Source organism: Nelumbo lutea, chromosome 2 (genome assembly GCF_056320005.1).
Source record: "Nelumbo lutea isolate HS-2025 chromosome 2, American lotus-T2T, whole genome shotgun sequence".
NCBI classification, from domain to species: domain Eukaryota; kingdom Viridiplantae; phylum Streptophyta; class Magnoliopsida; order Proteales; family Nelumbonaceae; genus Nelumbo; species Nelumbo lutea.
Window position 1 is genome coordinate 100170707 of NC_142685.1, and position 13244 is coordinate 100183950.

Consider the following 13244-nt stretch of genomic DNA (forward strand, 5'->3'; position numbering starts at 1 on the left):
AAACAGGTTCAAAATCCTTCATCTGAATGTAGTTTTCTTTTTTCTTTCTTTTTTTTTTCTAATTGGAGCTCAAAGATATATGAATGAGAAATGTGGTTTTTAGTAGGGTTGCAAATGGATTGGATAGAATAAGATACAGGCATATCCAAATTTGATTTGTCCAAATTGAATTCAAATCGATTCATATCAATCATATATATAGAATATTCGAATCGAATTTGTACTATAATTGGGTATTAAATAGTATAAATAAAATAAAAATGATCAAAATATTATAATAAAATGAGTTAAAAATGACTTTAATATTATATTTTATGAACAAAATGACTTGAAAATTATTTGTATAAAACTTGAAACTATGACAATTTAGGCCCTGTTTGATGAATAAGTAATTGTTAAAAGAAGTACTTGTTTCTTCTTTGAAGTACTTATTTTAACAGCCCTTAAGGTTGTTTGGTAACCCACTTTTCAAATCACTTATTATGTTTTTAAGCACTTATTGGGGTGGGAATGTTTGGTAAGCTACTTTCCCCATAATTGCTTATATTTACACAAATGACAATTTTAACCATCACTTCACTCATACATATATACAATGCTTTTCACATATGATATTATACATTTTAATTGAGAGCCCACGTGGACCTCCACGTGGATCCAATTAATAATAATAATAATAATAATAACATGGGATAATAGCATATAAGGGCAACTTTTGAGCCTTAATATCAATAAAAGTAATATGTTTTAAAAATATTCAAAATTAGGTTAACTTTTAAAAAATAATATCAATTAAGGGTAAAATCACTGTTCATCTTCTTTTCTTGCAATATGTTTAACAGTGCTGCCACCTCGGCAATGCCTCTGGCTATCTCCACCCACCTCCATCTCCTCTTCCGACAACGTTGTCGAAGGTGGGCGGAGGTAGAGGCGGTGGTGGTAGCGCCGGTGGTCATTCCTCTACCCAACGCCACCACCTCCGCCTCTGGCAATGTTGTCGGAGGTGGGAGGAGACAAAGGCGGTGGCGGGCAGCGGAAGTGGCGGTGTTGAGCAGAGGAATGACCACCAGTTCACTCATAAACTATTTTCAAGGTGCAATTTACACAAAATACTTCCAGAAAGTGCTTTTAAGGCGCAGTTTACACAAAATACTTCTAGAAAGTACTTTTAAGGTGTAGTTTACACAAAATACTTCTAGGAAGTACTTTTAATGCGCAATTTACACAAGATACTTCTAGAAAGTACTTTTAAGGCGCAATTTTCACAAAAATACTTTCAGAATGTACTTTTAAGGTACAATTTTCATAAAATACTTTCAAAAAGTACTTTTAAGGTACAGTTTTCACTAAAGACTTTCAGAAAATACTTTTAAGGTGCAGTTTTCACAAAATACTTCCAAAAATCACTTTTAAGGCACGGTTTACAAAAATACTTTGAGGAAGCACTTTTAAGGCACAATTTACACAAAATACTTCCAAAAACTACTTTTGGGGCACAATTTTCACAAAATACTTCCAGGATTGCCTAGATCAGGTTGAAAGTTGGGTAGGGTTAGGATTAGGGTCAGGGGTTCAAAGCTAGTTTTTTCTTTTCACAAGATGCTGGCAATGGACAAGTTTTGAAGAGTTCTTTGTGAAGCAAATTACTAGTTCATTTCAGCCCAGCCCCTGGCATAGAAATCTCTAGTTCTAAAGAGTTCATTTCAGCAAATAGCAAGTATCTCTAATAAGTTGCATATTTGAGTGATTTCTAAACCCTAAGTATTGTAAAGGGGTTTAATTTTTGTTTCATAAGTCAGTCATTCATTAACTTGTTTTATATTATATAATTTCTGTAGTTATCTTTGCTGGTTCACCCTAACAAATGTAAGCAACCACAAGCAAAGGAGGCATTTGCAGGGAAAAGCAATTTAGAGGATGGAATCCAAGAAATTCACCATAAGAAGAAGCACAAGAAAACATATTGGAACACAATCACAAAGTGAGTTTATTCAAATAAAAATTATTTAAAGAATCAAGAGAAGAAGAGGCATCACAGATTTCAGGATCCCTTACCTCCCCCCCACCCAAAAGCCAAAGCCCTTAGATGACAAAGAGAAAAAGATTGGGGTCTAACAGATCTGTTGTACTGCCATTTACAGAAAATATCATCCAAACTAATTGAAAATTTCTTAAGCTAGAAGTAACTGCATATCCTCTCTTTTTTTTCCCTGAACAACAACCAATAATGTTCTCATACAAGAAAAATAGCTAAACTCAGGCACATTCTTCATAACTAAGTGCAGTAATCTCTACAACAAGAATCATTCTTTAATTGATTGTTCCCACCACCATAAATCATACCAAATTTTGGTATTGCCACCTGCATGAAACTTAAATCTGATGGAATGAGGAAATAACTAGGGTAACCCATCAAAAATCATTATTTTGAAGGCAATGAAAGATTATTTTTTTTCTCCTTCACAATTATTTTTTTATTCAAATTAACAGTATAGATAGTCATAAAAATTTATAGGAGCTATTCGGATTCATAAAAAAATAAACAGCTATTGGGATTTCTGTTTTAGAGATCTGAAATCGATCTCTGTTTCAGATTTATGTTTCAGAGATCTGAGATCGAGCTTTGTTTCGGATTTCGGAGCTCTGTTTTATGCAACCAACTTTGTCATCACTCATCACATATCAGAACAAATTAAAAAAAAAAAACCAGGAAGAAAATACAGAGATCGATCTCTGTAGAGAACTAACCCCTTGTCACCGGTCGCCGTTCAAATAGTAGATTACACAATAGTGGATCTGCAAAGCATAGATTTCATGTTAGAAAAAAAAACAAAAGAAAATAAAACGATTAAATGAGAAAATGAGAAAAAACTTCAAAACATAGAGGAAAGAGGCCAAAACAGCTGGTCTGCCGAACATGGTTCCTCACCGCCGTTCATTGCCAATGGACCTGCAACTGGTGCGCTGCTGCTGCTAGGGTTTGAGGGTCGAATGAGTGGAGAAGGGAGAGGTATAACCATGCAGGAGTATTTTTGTCATTATAAAAATTTATCGGGGACTGGTCCGTCCTATTTTTTTGGAGAAGTACTTCTTCAAGAAGTACTTAGAAAAAAGCCAACTTGAAGTTACTTTTTCAAAGAAGTGCTTCTTTAAAAAAAGTACTTCACCACTTTTTTACCAAACACCCATAAGTACTTAAAGACCACTTAATGTGTGGTCCCATGTCTTAAAAGAAATACTTCTTTTAAGTGTTCTCAAACAGGGCCTTGGTGAAAATAAAACATTGAGACAAACTTCAATGATAGATATAATATAATATTTAAGTACATATGAGTATATATATTTAAATTGAATCGGATTATATCTGGTGATGGAGTTAAGATTTTTCTTTTTTTTTTTTTTGTAGAGGGCCAAATTAAGCAAGAAAATGAGATAGGGAGTGGAAAAAGTAGGGTTTATTAGGGAAAATGACCTGAAAAGGTTTGAATCTTTTACACCCTTAATGGGATAGATCGATATGTGATCCAATTATTAACTGATCAAATTCGAATCAACCTTAATGGGATCGAAATCCAATTGAAATTCGGATAATCGGATACGTTTGCAGCCTAATTTTGAGAGAAACCTATTACGTATTTGATGATGTTTACCTTACACATTGATGCACAGATAGTATGAAAGATTAGGGTGTTTATGTTAATTGATAACACAAAAGATAAAAAAAAAGGGGGTTTTAACCATTTAGTCCAGCCCTAGAAATCTTAGCTCTACCCTAGCAGTGGAATAAATCCTAACCGTGGATTGATGCCAAATCCATGGGCAGGATGTAGTTTATAGGGGGGCTACAAATAGACTAGGAGGTGGCTATAATTTCATATTTCTGAGGGGGAAACTTATCCCTAAAAAAATGGTCCTATTGTCTTTTCAATAACTAATTAATTAAAGAGACAAAAAATAAATCCTAAAATGTAGACATATAGTCATTTATCTATCAAAAAAAGGTCACAACTCACAACTGTAATCCACCACCAAGGATAGAGTTTGGTTGTGCATCTGTGGCCCTTTAATTTCCATATAGAGTCAATCATGGGAGATTACCTCACTTAATATTTATTTGCGTTCATATGTATCTCTTTTCATTTAAATGGTGTAAATCATAGGGGATTGTTGAAACGTTCCTCATATTTTTTATTGTTGTTGAAACTTTTCTAAAGTTTGGTAATTGCAACTACCTCTCTAACCTTTTAATATAGTTTTAAGGAGATTCCCTCAATTACAGTCACCTCTCCTGAAGTTTTGACCAAAATATTTATTTTTCAAATTTTCTTGAAAACAGCGAAGGAGAAGCAGTAAGATTGTCACAGTTGAATCTCATTGATCTGGCAGGTTCTGAGAGCTCCAGAGATGAAACCAATGGTTTGAGACGAAAAGAAGGATCATACATCAATAAAAGCTTGCCAACTCTTGGAACTATTGCTAAAGGAAAACCTAAGGGATGGCAGACTGTGGGTCTGAAGGTTTCATGGCGACTTCAAGGTGGAGACACTTCCTGAAAGTGGAGGCAAAGAATTTTCTGTTTGAGTTAAAAATCAAGGGACAACTTAGCTTGAAGATAAGGGAGAAGCAGAAGGCAACTGTATTGGTAGAAGGAAAAAAGACAATGGAATGGCTCAAAAATTTTATGGTTGAGGCTACAAACAAAGGAAAGAACCCAAGTTGGAAAGAAAGAGTTACAGCAACAGTAAGAAGCTACATATTGGAATGCAGAAGGAACGATGGAGGATTTTACATTAGCCTTACAGTGTTCTTTGCTATAGAGAAGATGGGCCGAATGGCCCATAGGCTGTTTATCCTTTTTTATTTTGTATGTTCTTCGCTGTAATGGGCCTTAATCTGGGCTTTATTCTTTCTTGTGTTATGTTTTTTAATTCTTTGCCCAACTAGGGACTTCTCTGTAAATTATTAATGTTTAACTTAATGAAATAGAATTAGGGGTGTAAGAGAGAGGATTATGTTAGGAAAAAAAAAAGAAAGAATAAAGCCCAGATTAAGGCTCATTACAGCAAAGAACATAAAAAATAAAAAAGGATAAACAGCCTATGGGCCATTCGGTCCATCTTCTTTACATTTGCCAAGGATAAGAAACAATTGGTATGCTTCCCAGAAGGAAAGAATAGCCAAGGTTGGCAGGGGGTTGCTGAAAGTCTTAAGGATCTTCTGACTAACTAGAAGAAAGAAAAACAGGAGATCTCTCAAGTGGAAGTACTGCAAGCTCCCTCTGAACCTTCGGGCTCTAAGTATGACCCTATAGCTTTGGCTCAAAGTACAGCCACCCCTACTGTGAACATCAATTTCAGGAGAGAAGTGTGGGTAAGGATGCTGGTAGTTGAAGGTAAAAGTCCAGTCTCCGATTGGAAGAAAGTTGTTGATCTTATGCAAGATAAGTTGAGGTTAAGAAGTACTTTCATATTAACTCCTTTTGACAATTTTAAAGCAGTACTCGATCCCCTTGATAATTTGGTGGAAGTTTCTGCCAAGAGCTTCCAAGAAGTCTGGGGGTCTTTTTTCTACCCAAAACTCTTCGAATCTATTTCCAAAATTGATTTACTTTCCAAATTTTGCCCTTGACACCAATTGTTCAAAGGTAAGGCTGCAACTTTATATTTTCTTTTTCTGTTGTTCATAAAGTTTGTTATGTTCTTTTTTTTTTCTGTAGAAAGCAGTCTCAATAGTAAATGCATGGGTATTTAAGACATTTTCATACATCTTATTTGAGAATTCTAACAAAGGAGGTTTACTTGCAACTATGTTAGAAAGTTTAGGGGAGGTGATTGCAATTACCAAACTTTAGGGGAGATTTCAGCAATGGTCAAAAACTTCAAGGGAGGTTTCAGGAATTTGCCAAATTTATTTGCATATTATCAATGGTCAGAGAAAGAGGATCATTCACACTGTGTCATCATTGTCAACTCCGGTGAACGGGAGGGGGTTTGTAATTGGACAATTGACAACAATATTTGGACTACCTATCTATTGGGGCTTAAACCATAGGAGTACTTTCAGAAATTTTAGAGAAGTTATGAGGCATATTTAAAGATACTATCTTTAGAACATTAATTTTCTTTTATTCAAGTGACTATGTTTGCTATTAAGTTATGAGAAAATTCATTCCTAGGATACAATAGAGCATTGGATGAAAAATTACAACTAACGAAGTTGAAGAATCTCCAAATACACCTTCTGAGCAAGGTTCAAAGTATCGGAAACACCAAGTGTATCAGAAAGGGAATTTTAAAATATGTATCGAGATATACTTTGGATACGCATGTGTATCGGAGAAAAACTAAGATACGCATAGATACACTTGGAAATACTATAAATACTTTAATGAAACATAAAAAAATATCAACAATACTAAATATAAGACCTCAATGAGGTGTATATGCATTAAATTAATATATTTTAATGGTTTTATGAAAAAATATATTATAGCTAATTATAATTTCATTAAAAATCATATTTGATGGTGCGCAATTTGGTCACTACTAGCTGGCACTTGCGTGGCTCCTAAAAGGTACCTGAGATGGAGAAGATGAAGAATCCTCGGGGGCTTACCTGGCGGGAACACTCCGACACTTAAGTTACTGTGAAAGATGCAAAGAGAGGAAGAAAGCTAAGAGTGCAGATAGTGCGAGTATCAAGAAGTTACCTCTGTTCTTTTGGATTGGGCTACTTATAACAGAACTCTGTTAAATCAGGCCCACTAGCCTCTGACAGGGCAGGTATAACCGCCACTTTCATCTTGCCGCAGCCATTACAGCCAGGGCCAAGGTGGCACACGCGGGGCCGTCGCCGTAGGGTACATACCTGTTAGATGTACGACACCTTCCAGGGGTGGCGCGCACAATGTTGTCTGATGAGAGACGTGGTTGTAGTCTCCAGGTTTGTCAAGTACGGCGGTCGGGCAAGAGACCTTCCTGCAGTATGCTAAACTGTTCATTCACGAGCTACCCTGTACCGAGCTACTTGTGAGTGGCGAGCTGCCCGTGGCAAGCTACACTGAGCTGTCCGGCCCGAGGTGTCTTTACCTCAGGGTATCTAGAGGTGGATCGGGGTGTTCCTATTTGGGAGTGGCCTAAAATCCACTGGGAGAAGCTCGGACATTAGGAAAGGTCTGGGGACCCCGAGCTTGGAGGTAGTTCGAAGTGCCTCAGCCTCGAGGAGGAGGTGTGGGCCACGCGGCTCTTGGCGAGTAGCCTAACCCACCGAGATGCCAGGCTGAACTCGGTGAGCCCTCCCTACCGAGTTGCGGTTGCGCTTGCTGTGCTATCACGCCGAGTCATCGCTTGAGCAAGGTCATGCCCACGTGTACCCATACTACGAGGTCATGCCAAATCACCCTCCATCTATATTCTTAACTATAATTTATAAATTACAATTCTTAAGTTTAAATAATTATTATTTATAATTTATTTTCAAAAATTATAAAAAAATAAATAAACATTATATAATATATTCAAAAAATAGTTATTAAAGAAAAAATTTCAATTGTGGATATGATAGATCATCCATAGAATTATAATATATTCAATCATTGTGATCAAATGATAAAATATAATTAATTAATTATTTACTTTTTAATTCTAGAAAAATAAAAAAAAAGTAATTATTAAGGAAGAAATTTCAATTGTTCTATGGATATGATAGATCACCCATAGAATTATAATATATTCAATTGTTATGATCAAACGATAAAATATAATAGTAGAAATCACTGATTGTATATTTAGTTGAATTTCTTGTAAAAGGAAAATGGGAGGAAGATAAAGATTTCAGTAGTAGAGAAGAAAAGAGAGGGAGAAAAGTGTAGGGAGTCAACCTAGATTCTTAAAATTAACCCTAGCTGCCAACCCTCATTATATTTATATTTAACTTAAAGGATGAGATATTACAAGGATGCCCTTAGTAGGGCGGCTACTAATGTAGCTGAACAGTCACAACTTAAGAACATAAACTAATGGGCCTAAAGCCCAACAACTTCCTAACTAAATAGCTTAAAATAAGAATAAAAAACAACTAGGCCCAACTCAACACTCCTCCTCAAGTTGGGAGTAAATGCCACACATTCCCAATTTGCGTAGATCATGCTCCAACTTATTCTTTGCAACACCTTTTGTGAGAACATCCGCGAGCTGTAGATCAGAAGCAATGTGTGGAAGACAAACTTCTCCAGAAGTTACTCTTTCTTTGATAAAATGTCTATCCAACATCATAGGTTCTTCTGCCTGTACGCCAATTTCTTCTAATAGGGAATGGATCCAGAGAACTTTTGAAACTCCATGTGCCATGGCCTTGTATTCAGCTTCAACACTTCATCTTGCCACCACTGTTTGTTTCTTACTCTTCCACGAGACAAGGTTACCCCCAACAAGGGTGCACACTCCTGAAGTTGATCTCCTGTCATCAAGGCATCTTGCCCAATCTGCATTTGTATAAGCCTCTAGTTTCAATTGTCCTTGATCAGTAAAAATATGCCTTTGCCCGGGTGTCCCTTCATATAAGCAAGAATCTTGTCAACTGCCATCCAATGCTAGACTCATGGAGCATGCATGTATTGACTTACCACACTTACTACATAGGAAATGTCTAGTCTTGTCATACACAAGTATAGCAGCTGACCCACAAGTCTCTGATATCTCCCAATGTCCTTTACTGGTTCACCTTCTGATGCATTGATTCAATGGTTCTGATCAATTGGGGTACTGATTGCCTTCATTCCAAACTTCCCTATCTTTTGAAGAAGATCCCAGACATACTTCATTTGAGAGATAAAAAATCCATGTTTTGATCTTGCATTTTCAATGTCTGGGAAGTATCTCAGTTCTCTAAGATCCTTAATTTCAAATTCTTTATGTAGATTCCTTTTCAGACAATCAATCCCACTTAGGTCATTCCCCGTGACAACAATATTATCCACATAAACAATTAGGACTGACACCAAAGATCCCCTTCGCTTCACAAACAAGGTATGATCGGATTGAGTCTGATGTATCCAAAAGCAATCAAGGCCTTTCTAAATCTATCAAACCATGCTTTGAGAGATTGTTTCAAGCCATAAAGTGACTTTTTAAGCCTGCATACCTTTCCCTTTTCAGTATCACTATAAAAGCTAATAGGAAGATTCATATACACTTCTTCTTGCAGATCCCCATTTAGGAAAGCATTCTTTACATTAAGTTGAAACAAGGGCCAAGAGTATGAGGCATCAAGAGAAAGAAGTATTTGAACAGAGGTCATCTTTGCAACCAGTGCAAAGGTCTCTAAGTAATCAACACCATATGTCTGTGTGTACCTTTTGCAACAAGTCTTGCCTTGTATCTTTCTCTATTTCAATCTGCCTTATATTTTACCGTGTAAACCCATTTGCATCCAACTATTTCCTTGCCTTTTAGTAGATCCACAATGTCGCATGTCTGATTCTTAATCAAAACTGCCATCTCTTCCTACATAGTTGTCTTTCACTCAGGTTTAGAGAGAGCCTAAATAACACCCTTGGGTATAGACACTGAGTCAAGGGAAGAAAGAAAAATACAATAGGAAGGAGAAAATCTACTGTAGGATAAGTACTATGAAATACAATGAGCAATACACTTTCTTTTCCCTTTTCTGAGAGCAATAGTAAGACCAAGGTTATCTGTAACAGGAGTTAATAGAATCAATGGGAACTGAAACAATAGTGGGACCAAGAAGAATACCTGAATCCATGTCAACCGAATCTGGAGTCTCCAAGGAATCGACGGGAAGTAATATAAGTTTTATTGCAGTGGAACCAGCCTCATTGTGAAGTCTCTATTGTAAGTAATGCTGAGAAGCAGGACGCGAAGGAGTTGGTAAGGTAGGTGACACAGGATGGTCAAGCACAGGAGTATACACAGGATGGTCAAGCACAGGAGTAGACACAAGGATTGGAACTGGGAGAGGAATAGACTGCTGACTCACTTCTCCAAAACACTCCCCCTGAGAAGGATTCTTTGAAAAGAAGTATGTGGGTTCAAAAAAAGTGACATCCATGGTAACATACCGGCTCCCAAAGACTAGATCATAGCAGCAGTACTCTTTCTAATTTTCTGCATATCCAAGGAAGACACACTTCTTTGCCTTGGGATCAAGATTTGAGCGGTGAGAACCAAGGACATGTGCAAAGACGACACACCCAAACACCCTGAGAGGAATATGAAATATCTCCCCCTCAGGGAAAAGGAGACTGAATGGGGTGTTGAATCCAGGTATACGAGAGGGCACCCTGTTAATCAGATATACTGCTCTGAGAATTGCATCACCCCAAAACCGAACTGGAATTGTAGATGTGCTCATCATGCTTCTTGCAATCTCAACAATGTGTTTGTTCTTCCTTTCTTCAACACCATTCTACTGTGAACTATAGGGACAACTACTCTGATGGACAACACCATATTCTAATAGATATGAAAAAAGGTGTTTTTCAAAATATTCCCCGTCATTGTCTGATCTGAACACCTTTATTCTTGATCCAAAGTGTGTTAGCACCATCTGATGAAATTGCCTCACTAAGGGTGGTACTTCATCACGGGATCTCATTAGGTAAATCCAAGAGTATCGTGAAAATCATCCACAAATAAGAGAATATATCGATAGTCTCCCATAGAAGGAACATGATAAGGTTCCCACATATCTGAATGAATAACATCAAAAGAAGAATAACACATTTTATTACTAGGTTTAAATGAATGTCTACAATGCTTTCCAAGTTGACAACCTTCACACTCCAGACTTGACAAACTAACAGACTCAAAAAGTTTTGGATACAAAAGACTCAAAGAAGAAAAAGGTAAATGGCCCAACCGATTATGCCAAAGAATAATTTGACCCACAGACCCTGACTCACTATCCTTGCTGACATGATGACTCTAATGAGGAGGAAGAACATCCAAGAGGTAGATCCCATTCACTTCACGACTACTCCCAATCGTCCTCTTTGAATACAGATCCTGCAAAATACAATGACCAGGAGAAAAAATTACTGAACAGTTCAGGTTCTTAATCAAACTACTAATAGATAACAAATTAGTGCTCAATCTAAGAACATGAAGGACTGAAGGTAGAGAAATAGAATCACTAATCTTAACAGATCCCTTCCCACCAATAGGAACATGGGATCCATCAGCTGTGGAGACCTTATCTCTGCCAAAACAGAATTGGTAAGAAGAAAAAATAGTAAAACTATGGGTCATGTGCTCTGAGGCTCTAGAATCTATAATCCAAGGAGGTCCCTCCTTACTTGAAGTAGAAACATAATTTGCAGTGATGTGTGAACTACTTGTGTGGGCAAAGGCAATAGAGTGGACTCCACCAGTGCCACTTGTACCTTGTTGTCTGCTTGCTGTTGAACTGGAACTAGCTATATCCCGCTGGTTCAAAAGCTGCCCATACCTCTCAAGTTCGGCCCTTACTGCAGCAGCTGCAACAAACTCCAGAGCAACTGTAGTAGGAGGGCTGGAATGTCACCAGTAACTGCCATGTGTGCATTTCCCTTCTTATTTTTTAGTCTAATCGGCACAAGATGTGGGTGAAGCTTCTAGCAAGTATCTCTTGTATGTTTAAGCTTGTTATAGTAGTTACAAATCAAATTTCTTTTATCTTCCTTCTTGGTTTCACTACCACCCGATCTCCACTTTGTTTAGGTATCACAGTATTCACCATCGCAAACTAATTAGAAACAAGATTTTTCATCATCACATCTCTCTTGTTCTCCTCCCCTGACACAAAGGCATATACTTGGGAGAGGGTAACACTGTCCCTAGAAAGAAGATGTCGCCTTACAATATCATACTCAGGATTAAAGCCAATAAGAAATTCAAACACCCTATACTTCTCTAGATGTTTCTGATAGGTAGCTGCATTTTTAGTGGTTTTCCAAGCAAATGTCTCTAAATGGTCAATCTCCTACCACAGGGTTTTAAGGGCTAATAAATAGGCTACAACAGGTCTATCTCCCTGCCTTGTAGAAATAATCTAATTTCTCAACTGACAAGCCCTAGCAACATTCTCCCTCTGTGAATAGGTTTCTGCAACCTCATCCCATATTTTCTTAGCTATATTTGCCCATAAAAAAAGTTTACCTATATGGGGCAACATGGAATAACACAAGGTCATCACCATATAATTATCTTGTACCCACCAGGAGTTGCTAATTTCGGGTTTCACTTCCTCACCAGTGATATACCCTAATTTCCCACGAGCACCAATAGTCATCTTTGCATATTGTGACCATTCTAAGTAATTTGCACCATCCAACCTAACTGTAGTAAGGGTCTCAGTCCCGAAAAGTTCTCCAGTACCTCTTCTTATTGGTCTTATTTAACTCCCGGGCTTATTTTCAATTTCGTGACCCTCCATGCTTCTCAAAAAATGTAAAGAAAATAATTGAAATATGTAACAAGGTCAAACGAAACACTTCTAGAACCAACAACACCTTTTTGGTGTCCTAGATTATCTTCCCACAAGATATTCATTTTCTATGGGACAGGAGAAGAGAGAGAAGAGGCAGTCGCTTTCTCTAGAAGCCTCCAAATCAAGCAGGACTTGAATTGCCCCTTACAAAAAACTCCAAGGAACCCTAAAAAATTAGGGCGCCACTTCCTAAGTCAAAATTAAAGAATCCAACAGAAATAGGACTCTTCCCCATTTTCTAGCTTTTCCTGATTTTGATGAGAAACCCTAGACCAGCTACAGGGCACATAGATTCACCAAAAAATAAAAAAACTTGGCTTACCTGAGAACTTCAATTAGCCTCTTAAATCACCATGCAGTCAGTCGATCTAGGGCTGCATGAGGAAACAACTCAAGGAACCTTCGGCCTGTTCTGATACCAAGTAGAAATCACTAATTGTAGATTTAGTTGAATTTCTTGTGAAAGGAAAAGGGGAGGAAGATAAAAATTTCAGTAGTAGAGAAGAAAAGAGAATGAGAAAAGAGTAGGAAGTCAACCTGGATTCTTAAAATTAACCCTAGCCGCAAACCCCTCATTATATTTATATTTAAGTTAAAGGATGAGATATTATAAAGATGCCCTTAGTACGGCAGCTACTAATGTTGCTAAACAGTCACAACTTAAAAACATAAACTAATGGGCCTAAAGCCCAACAACTTCCTTACTAAATAGCTTAAAATAAGAATAAAAAACAACTAGGCCCAACTCAACAATA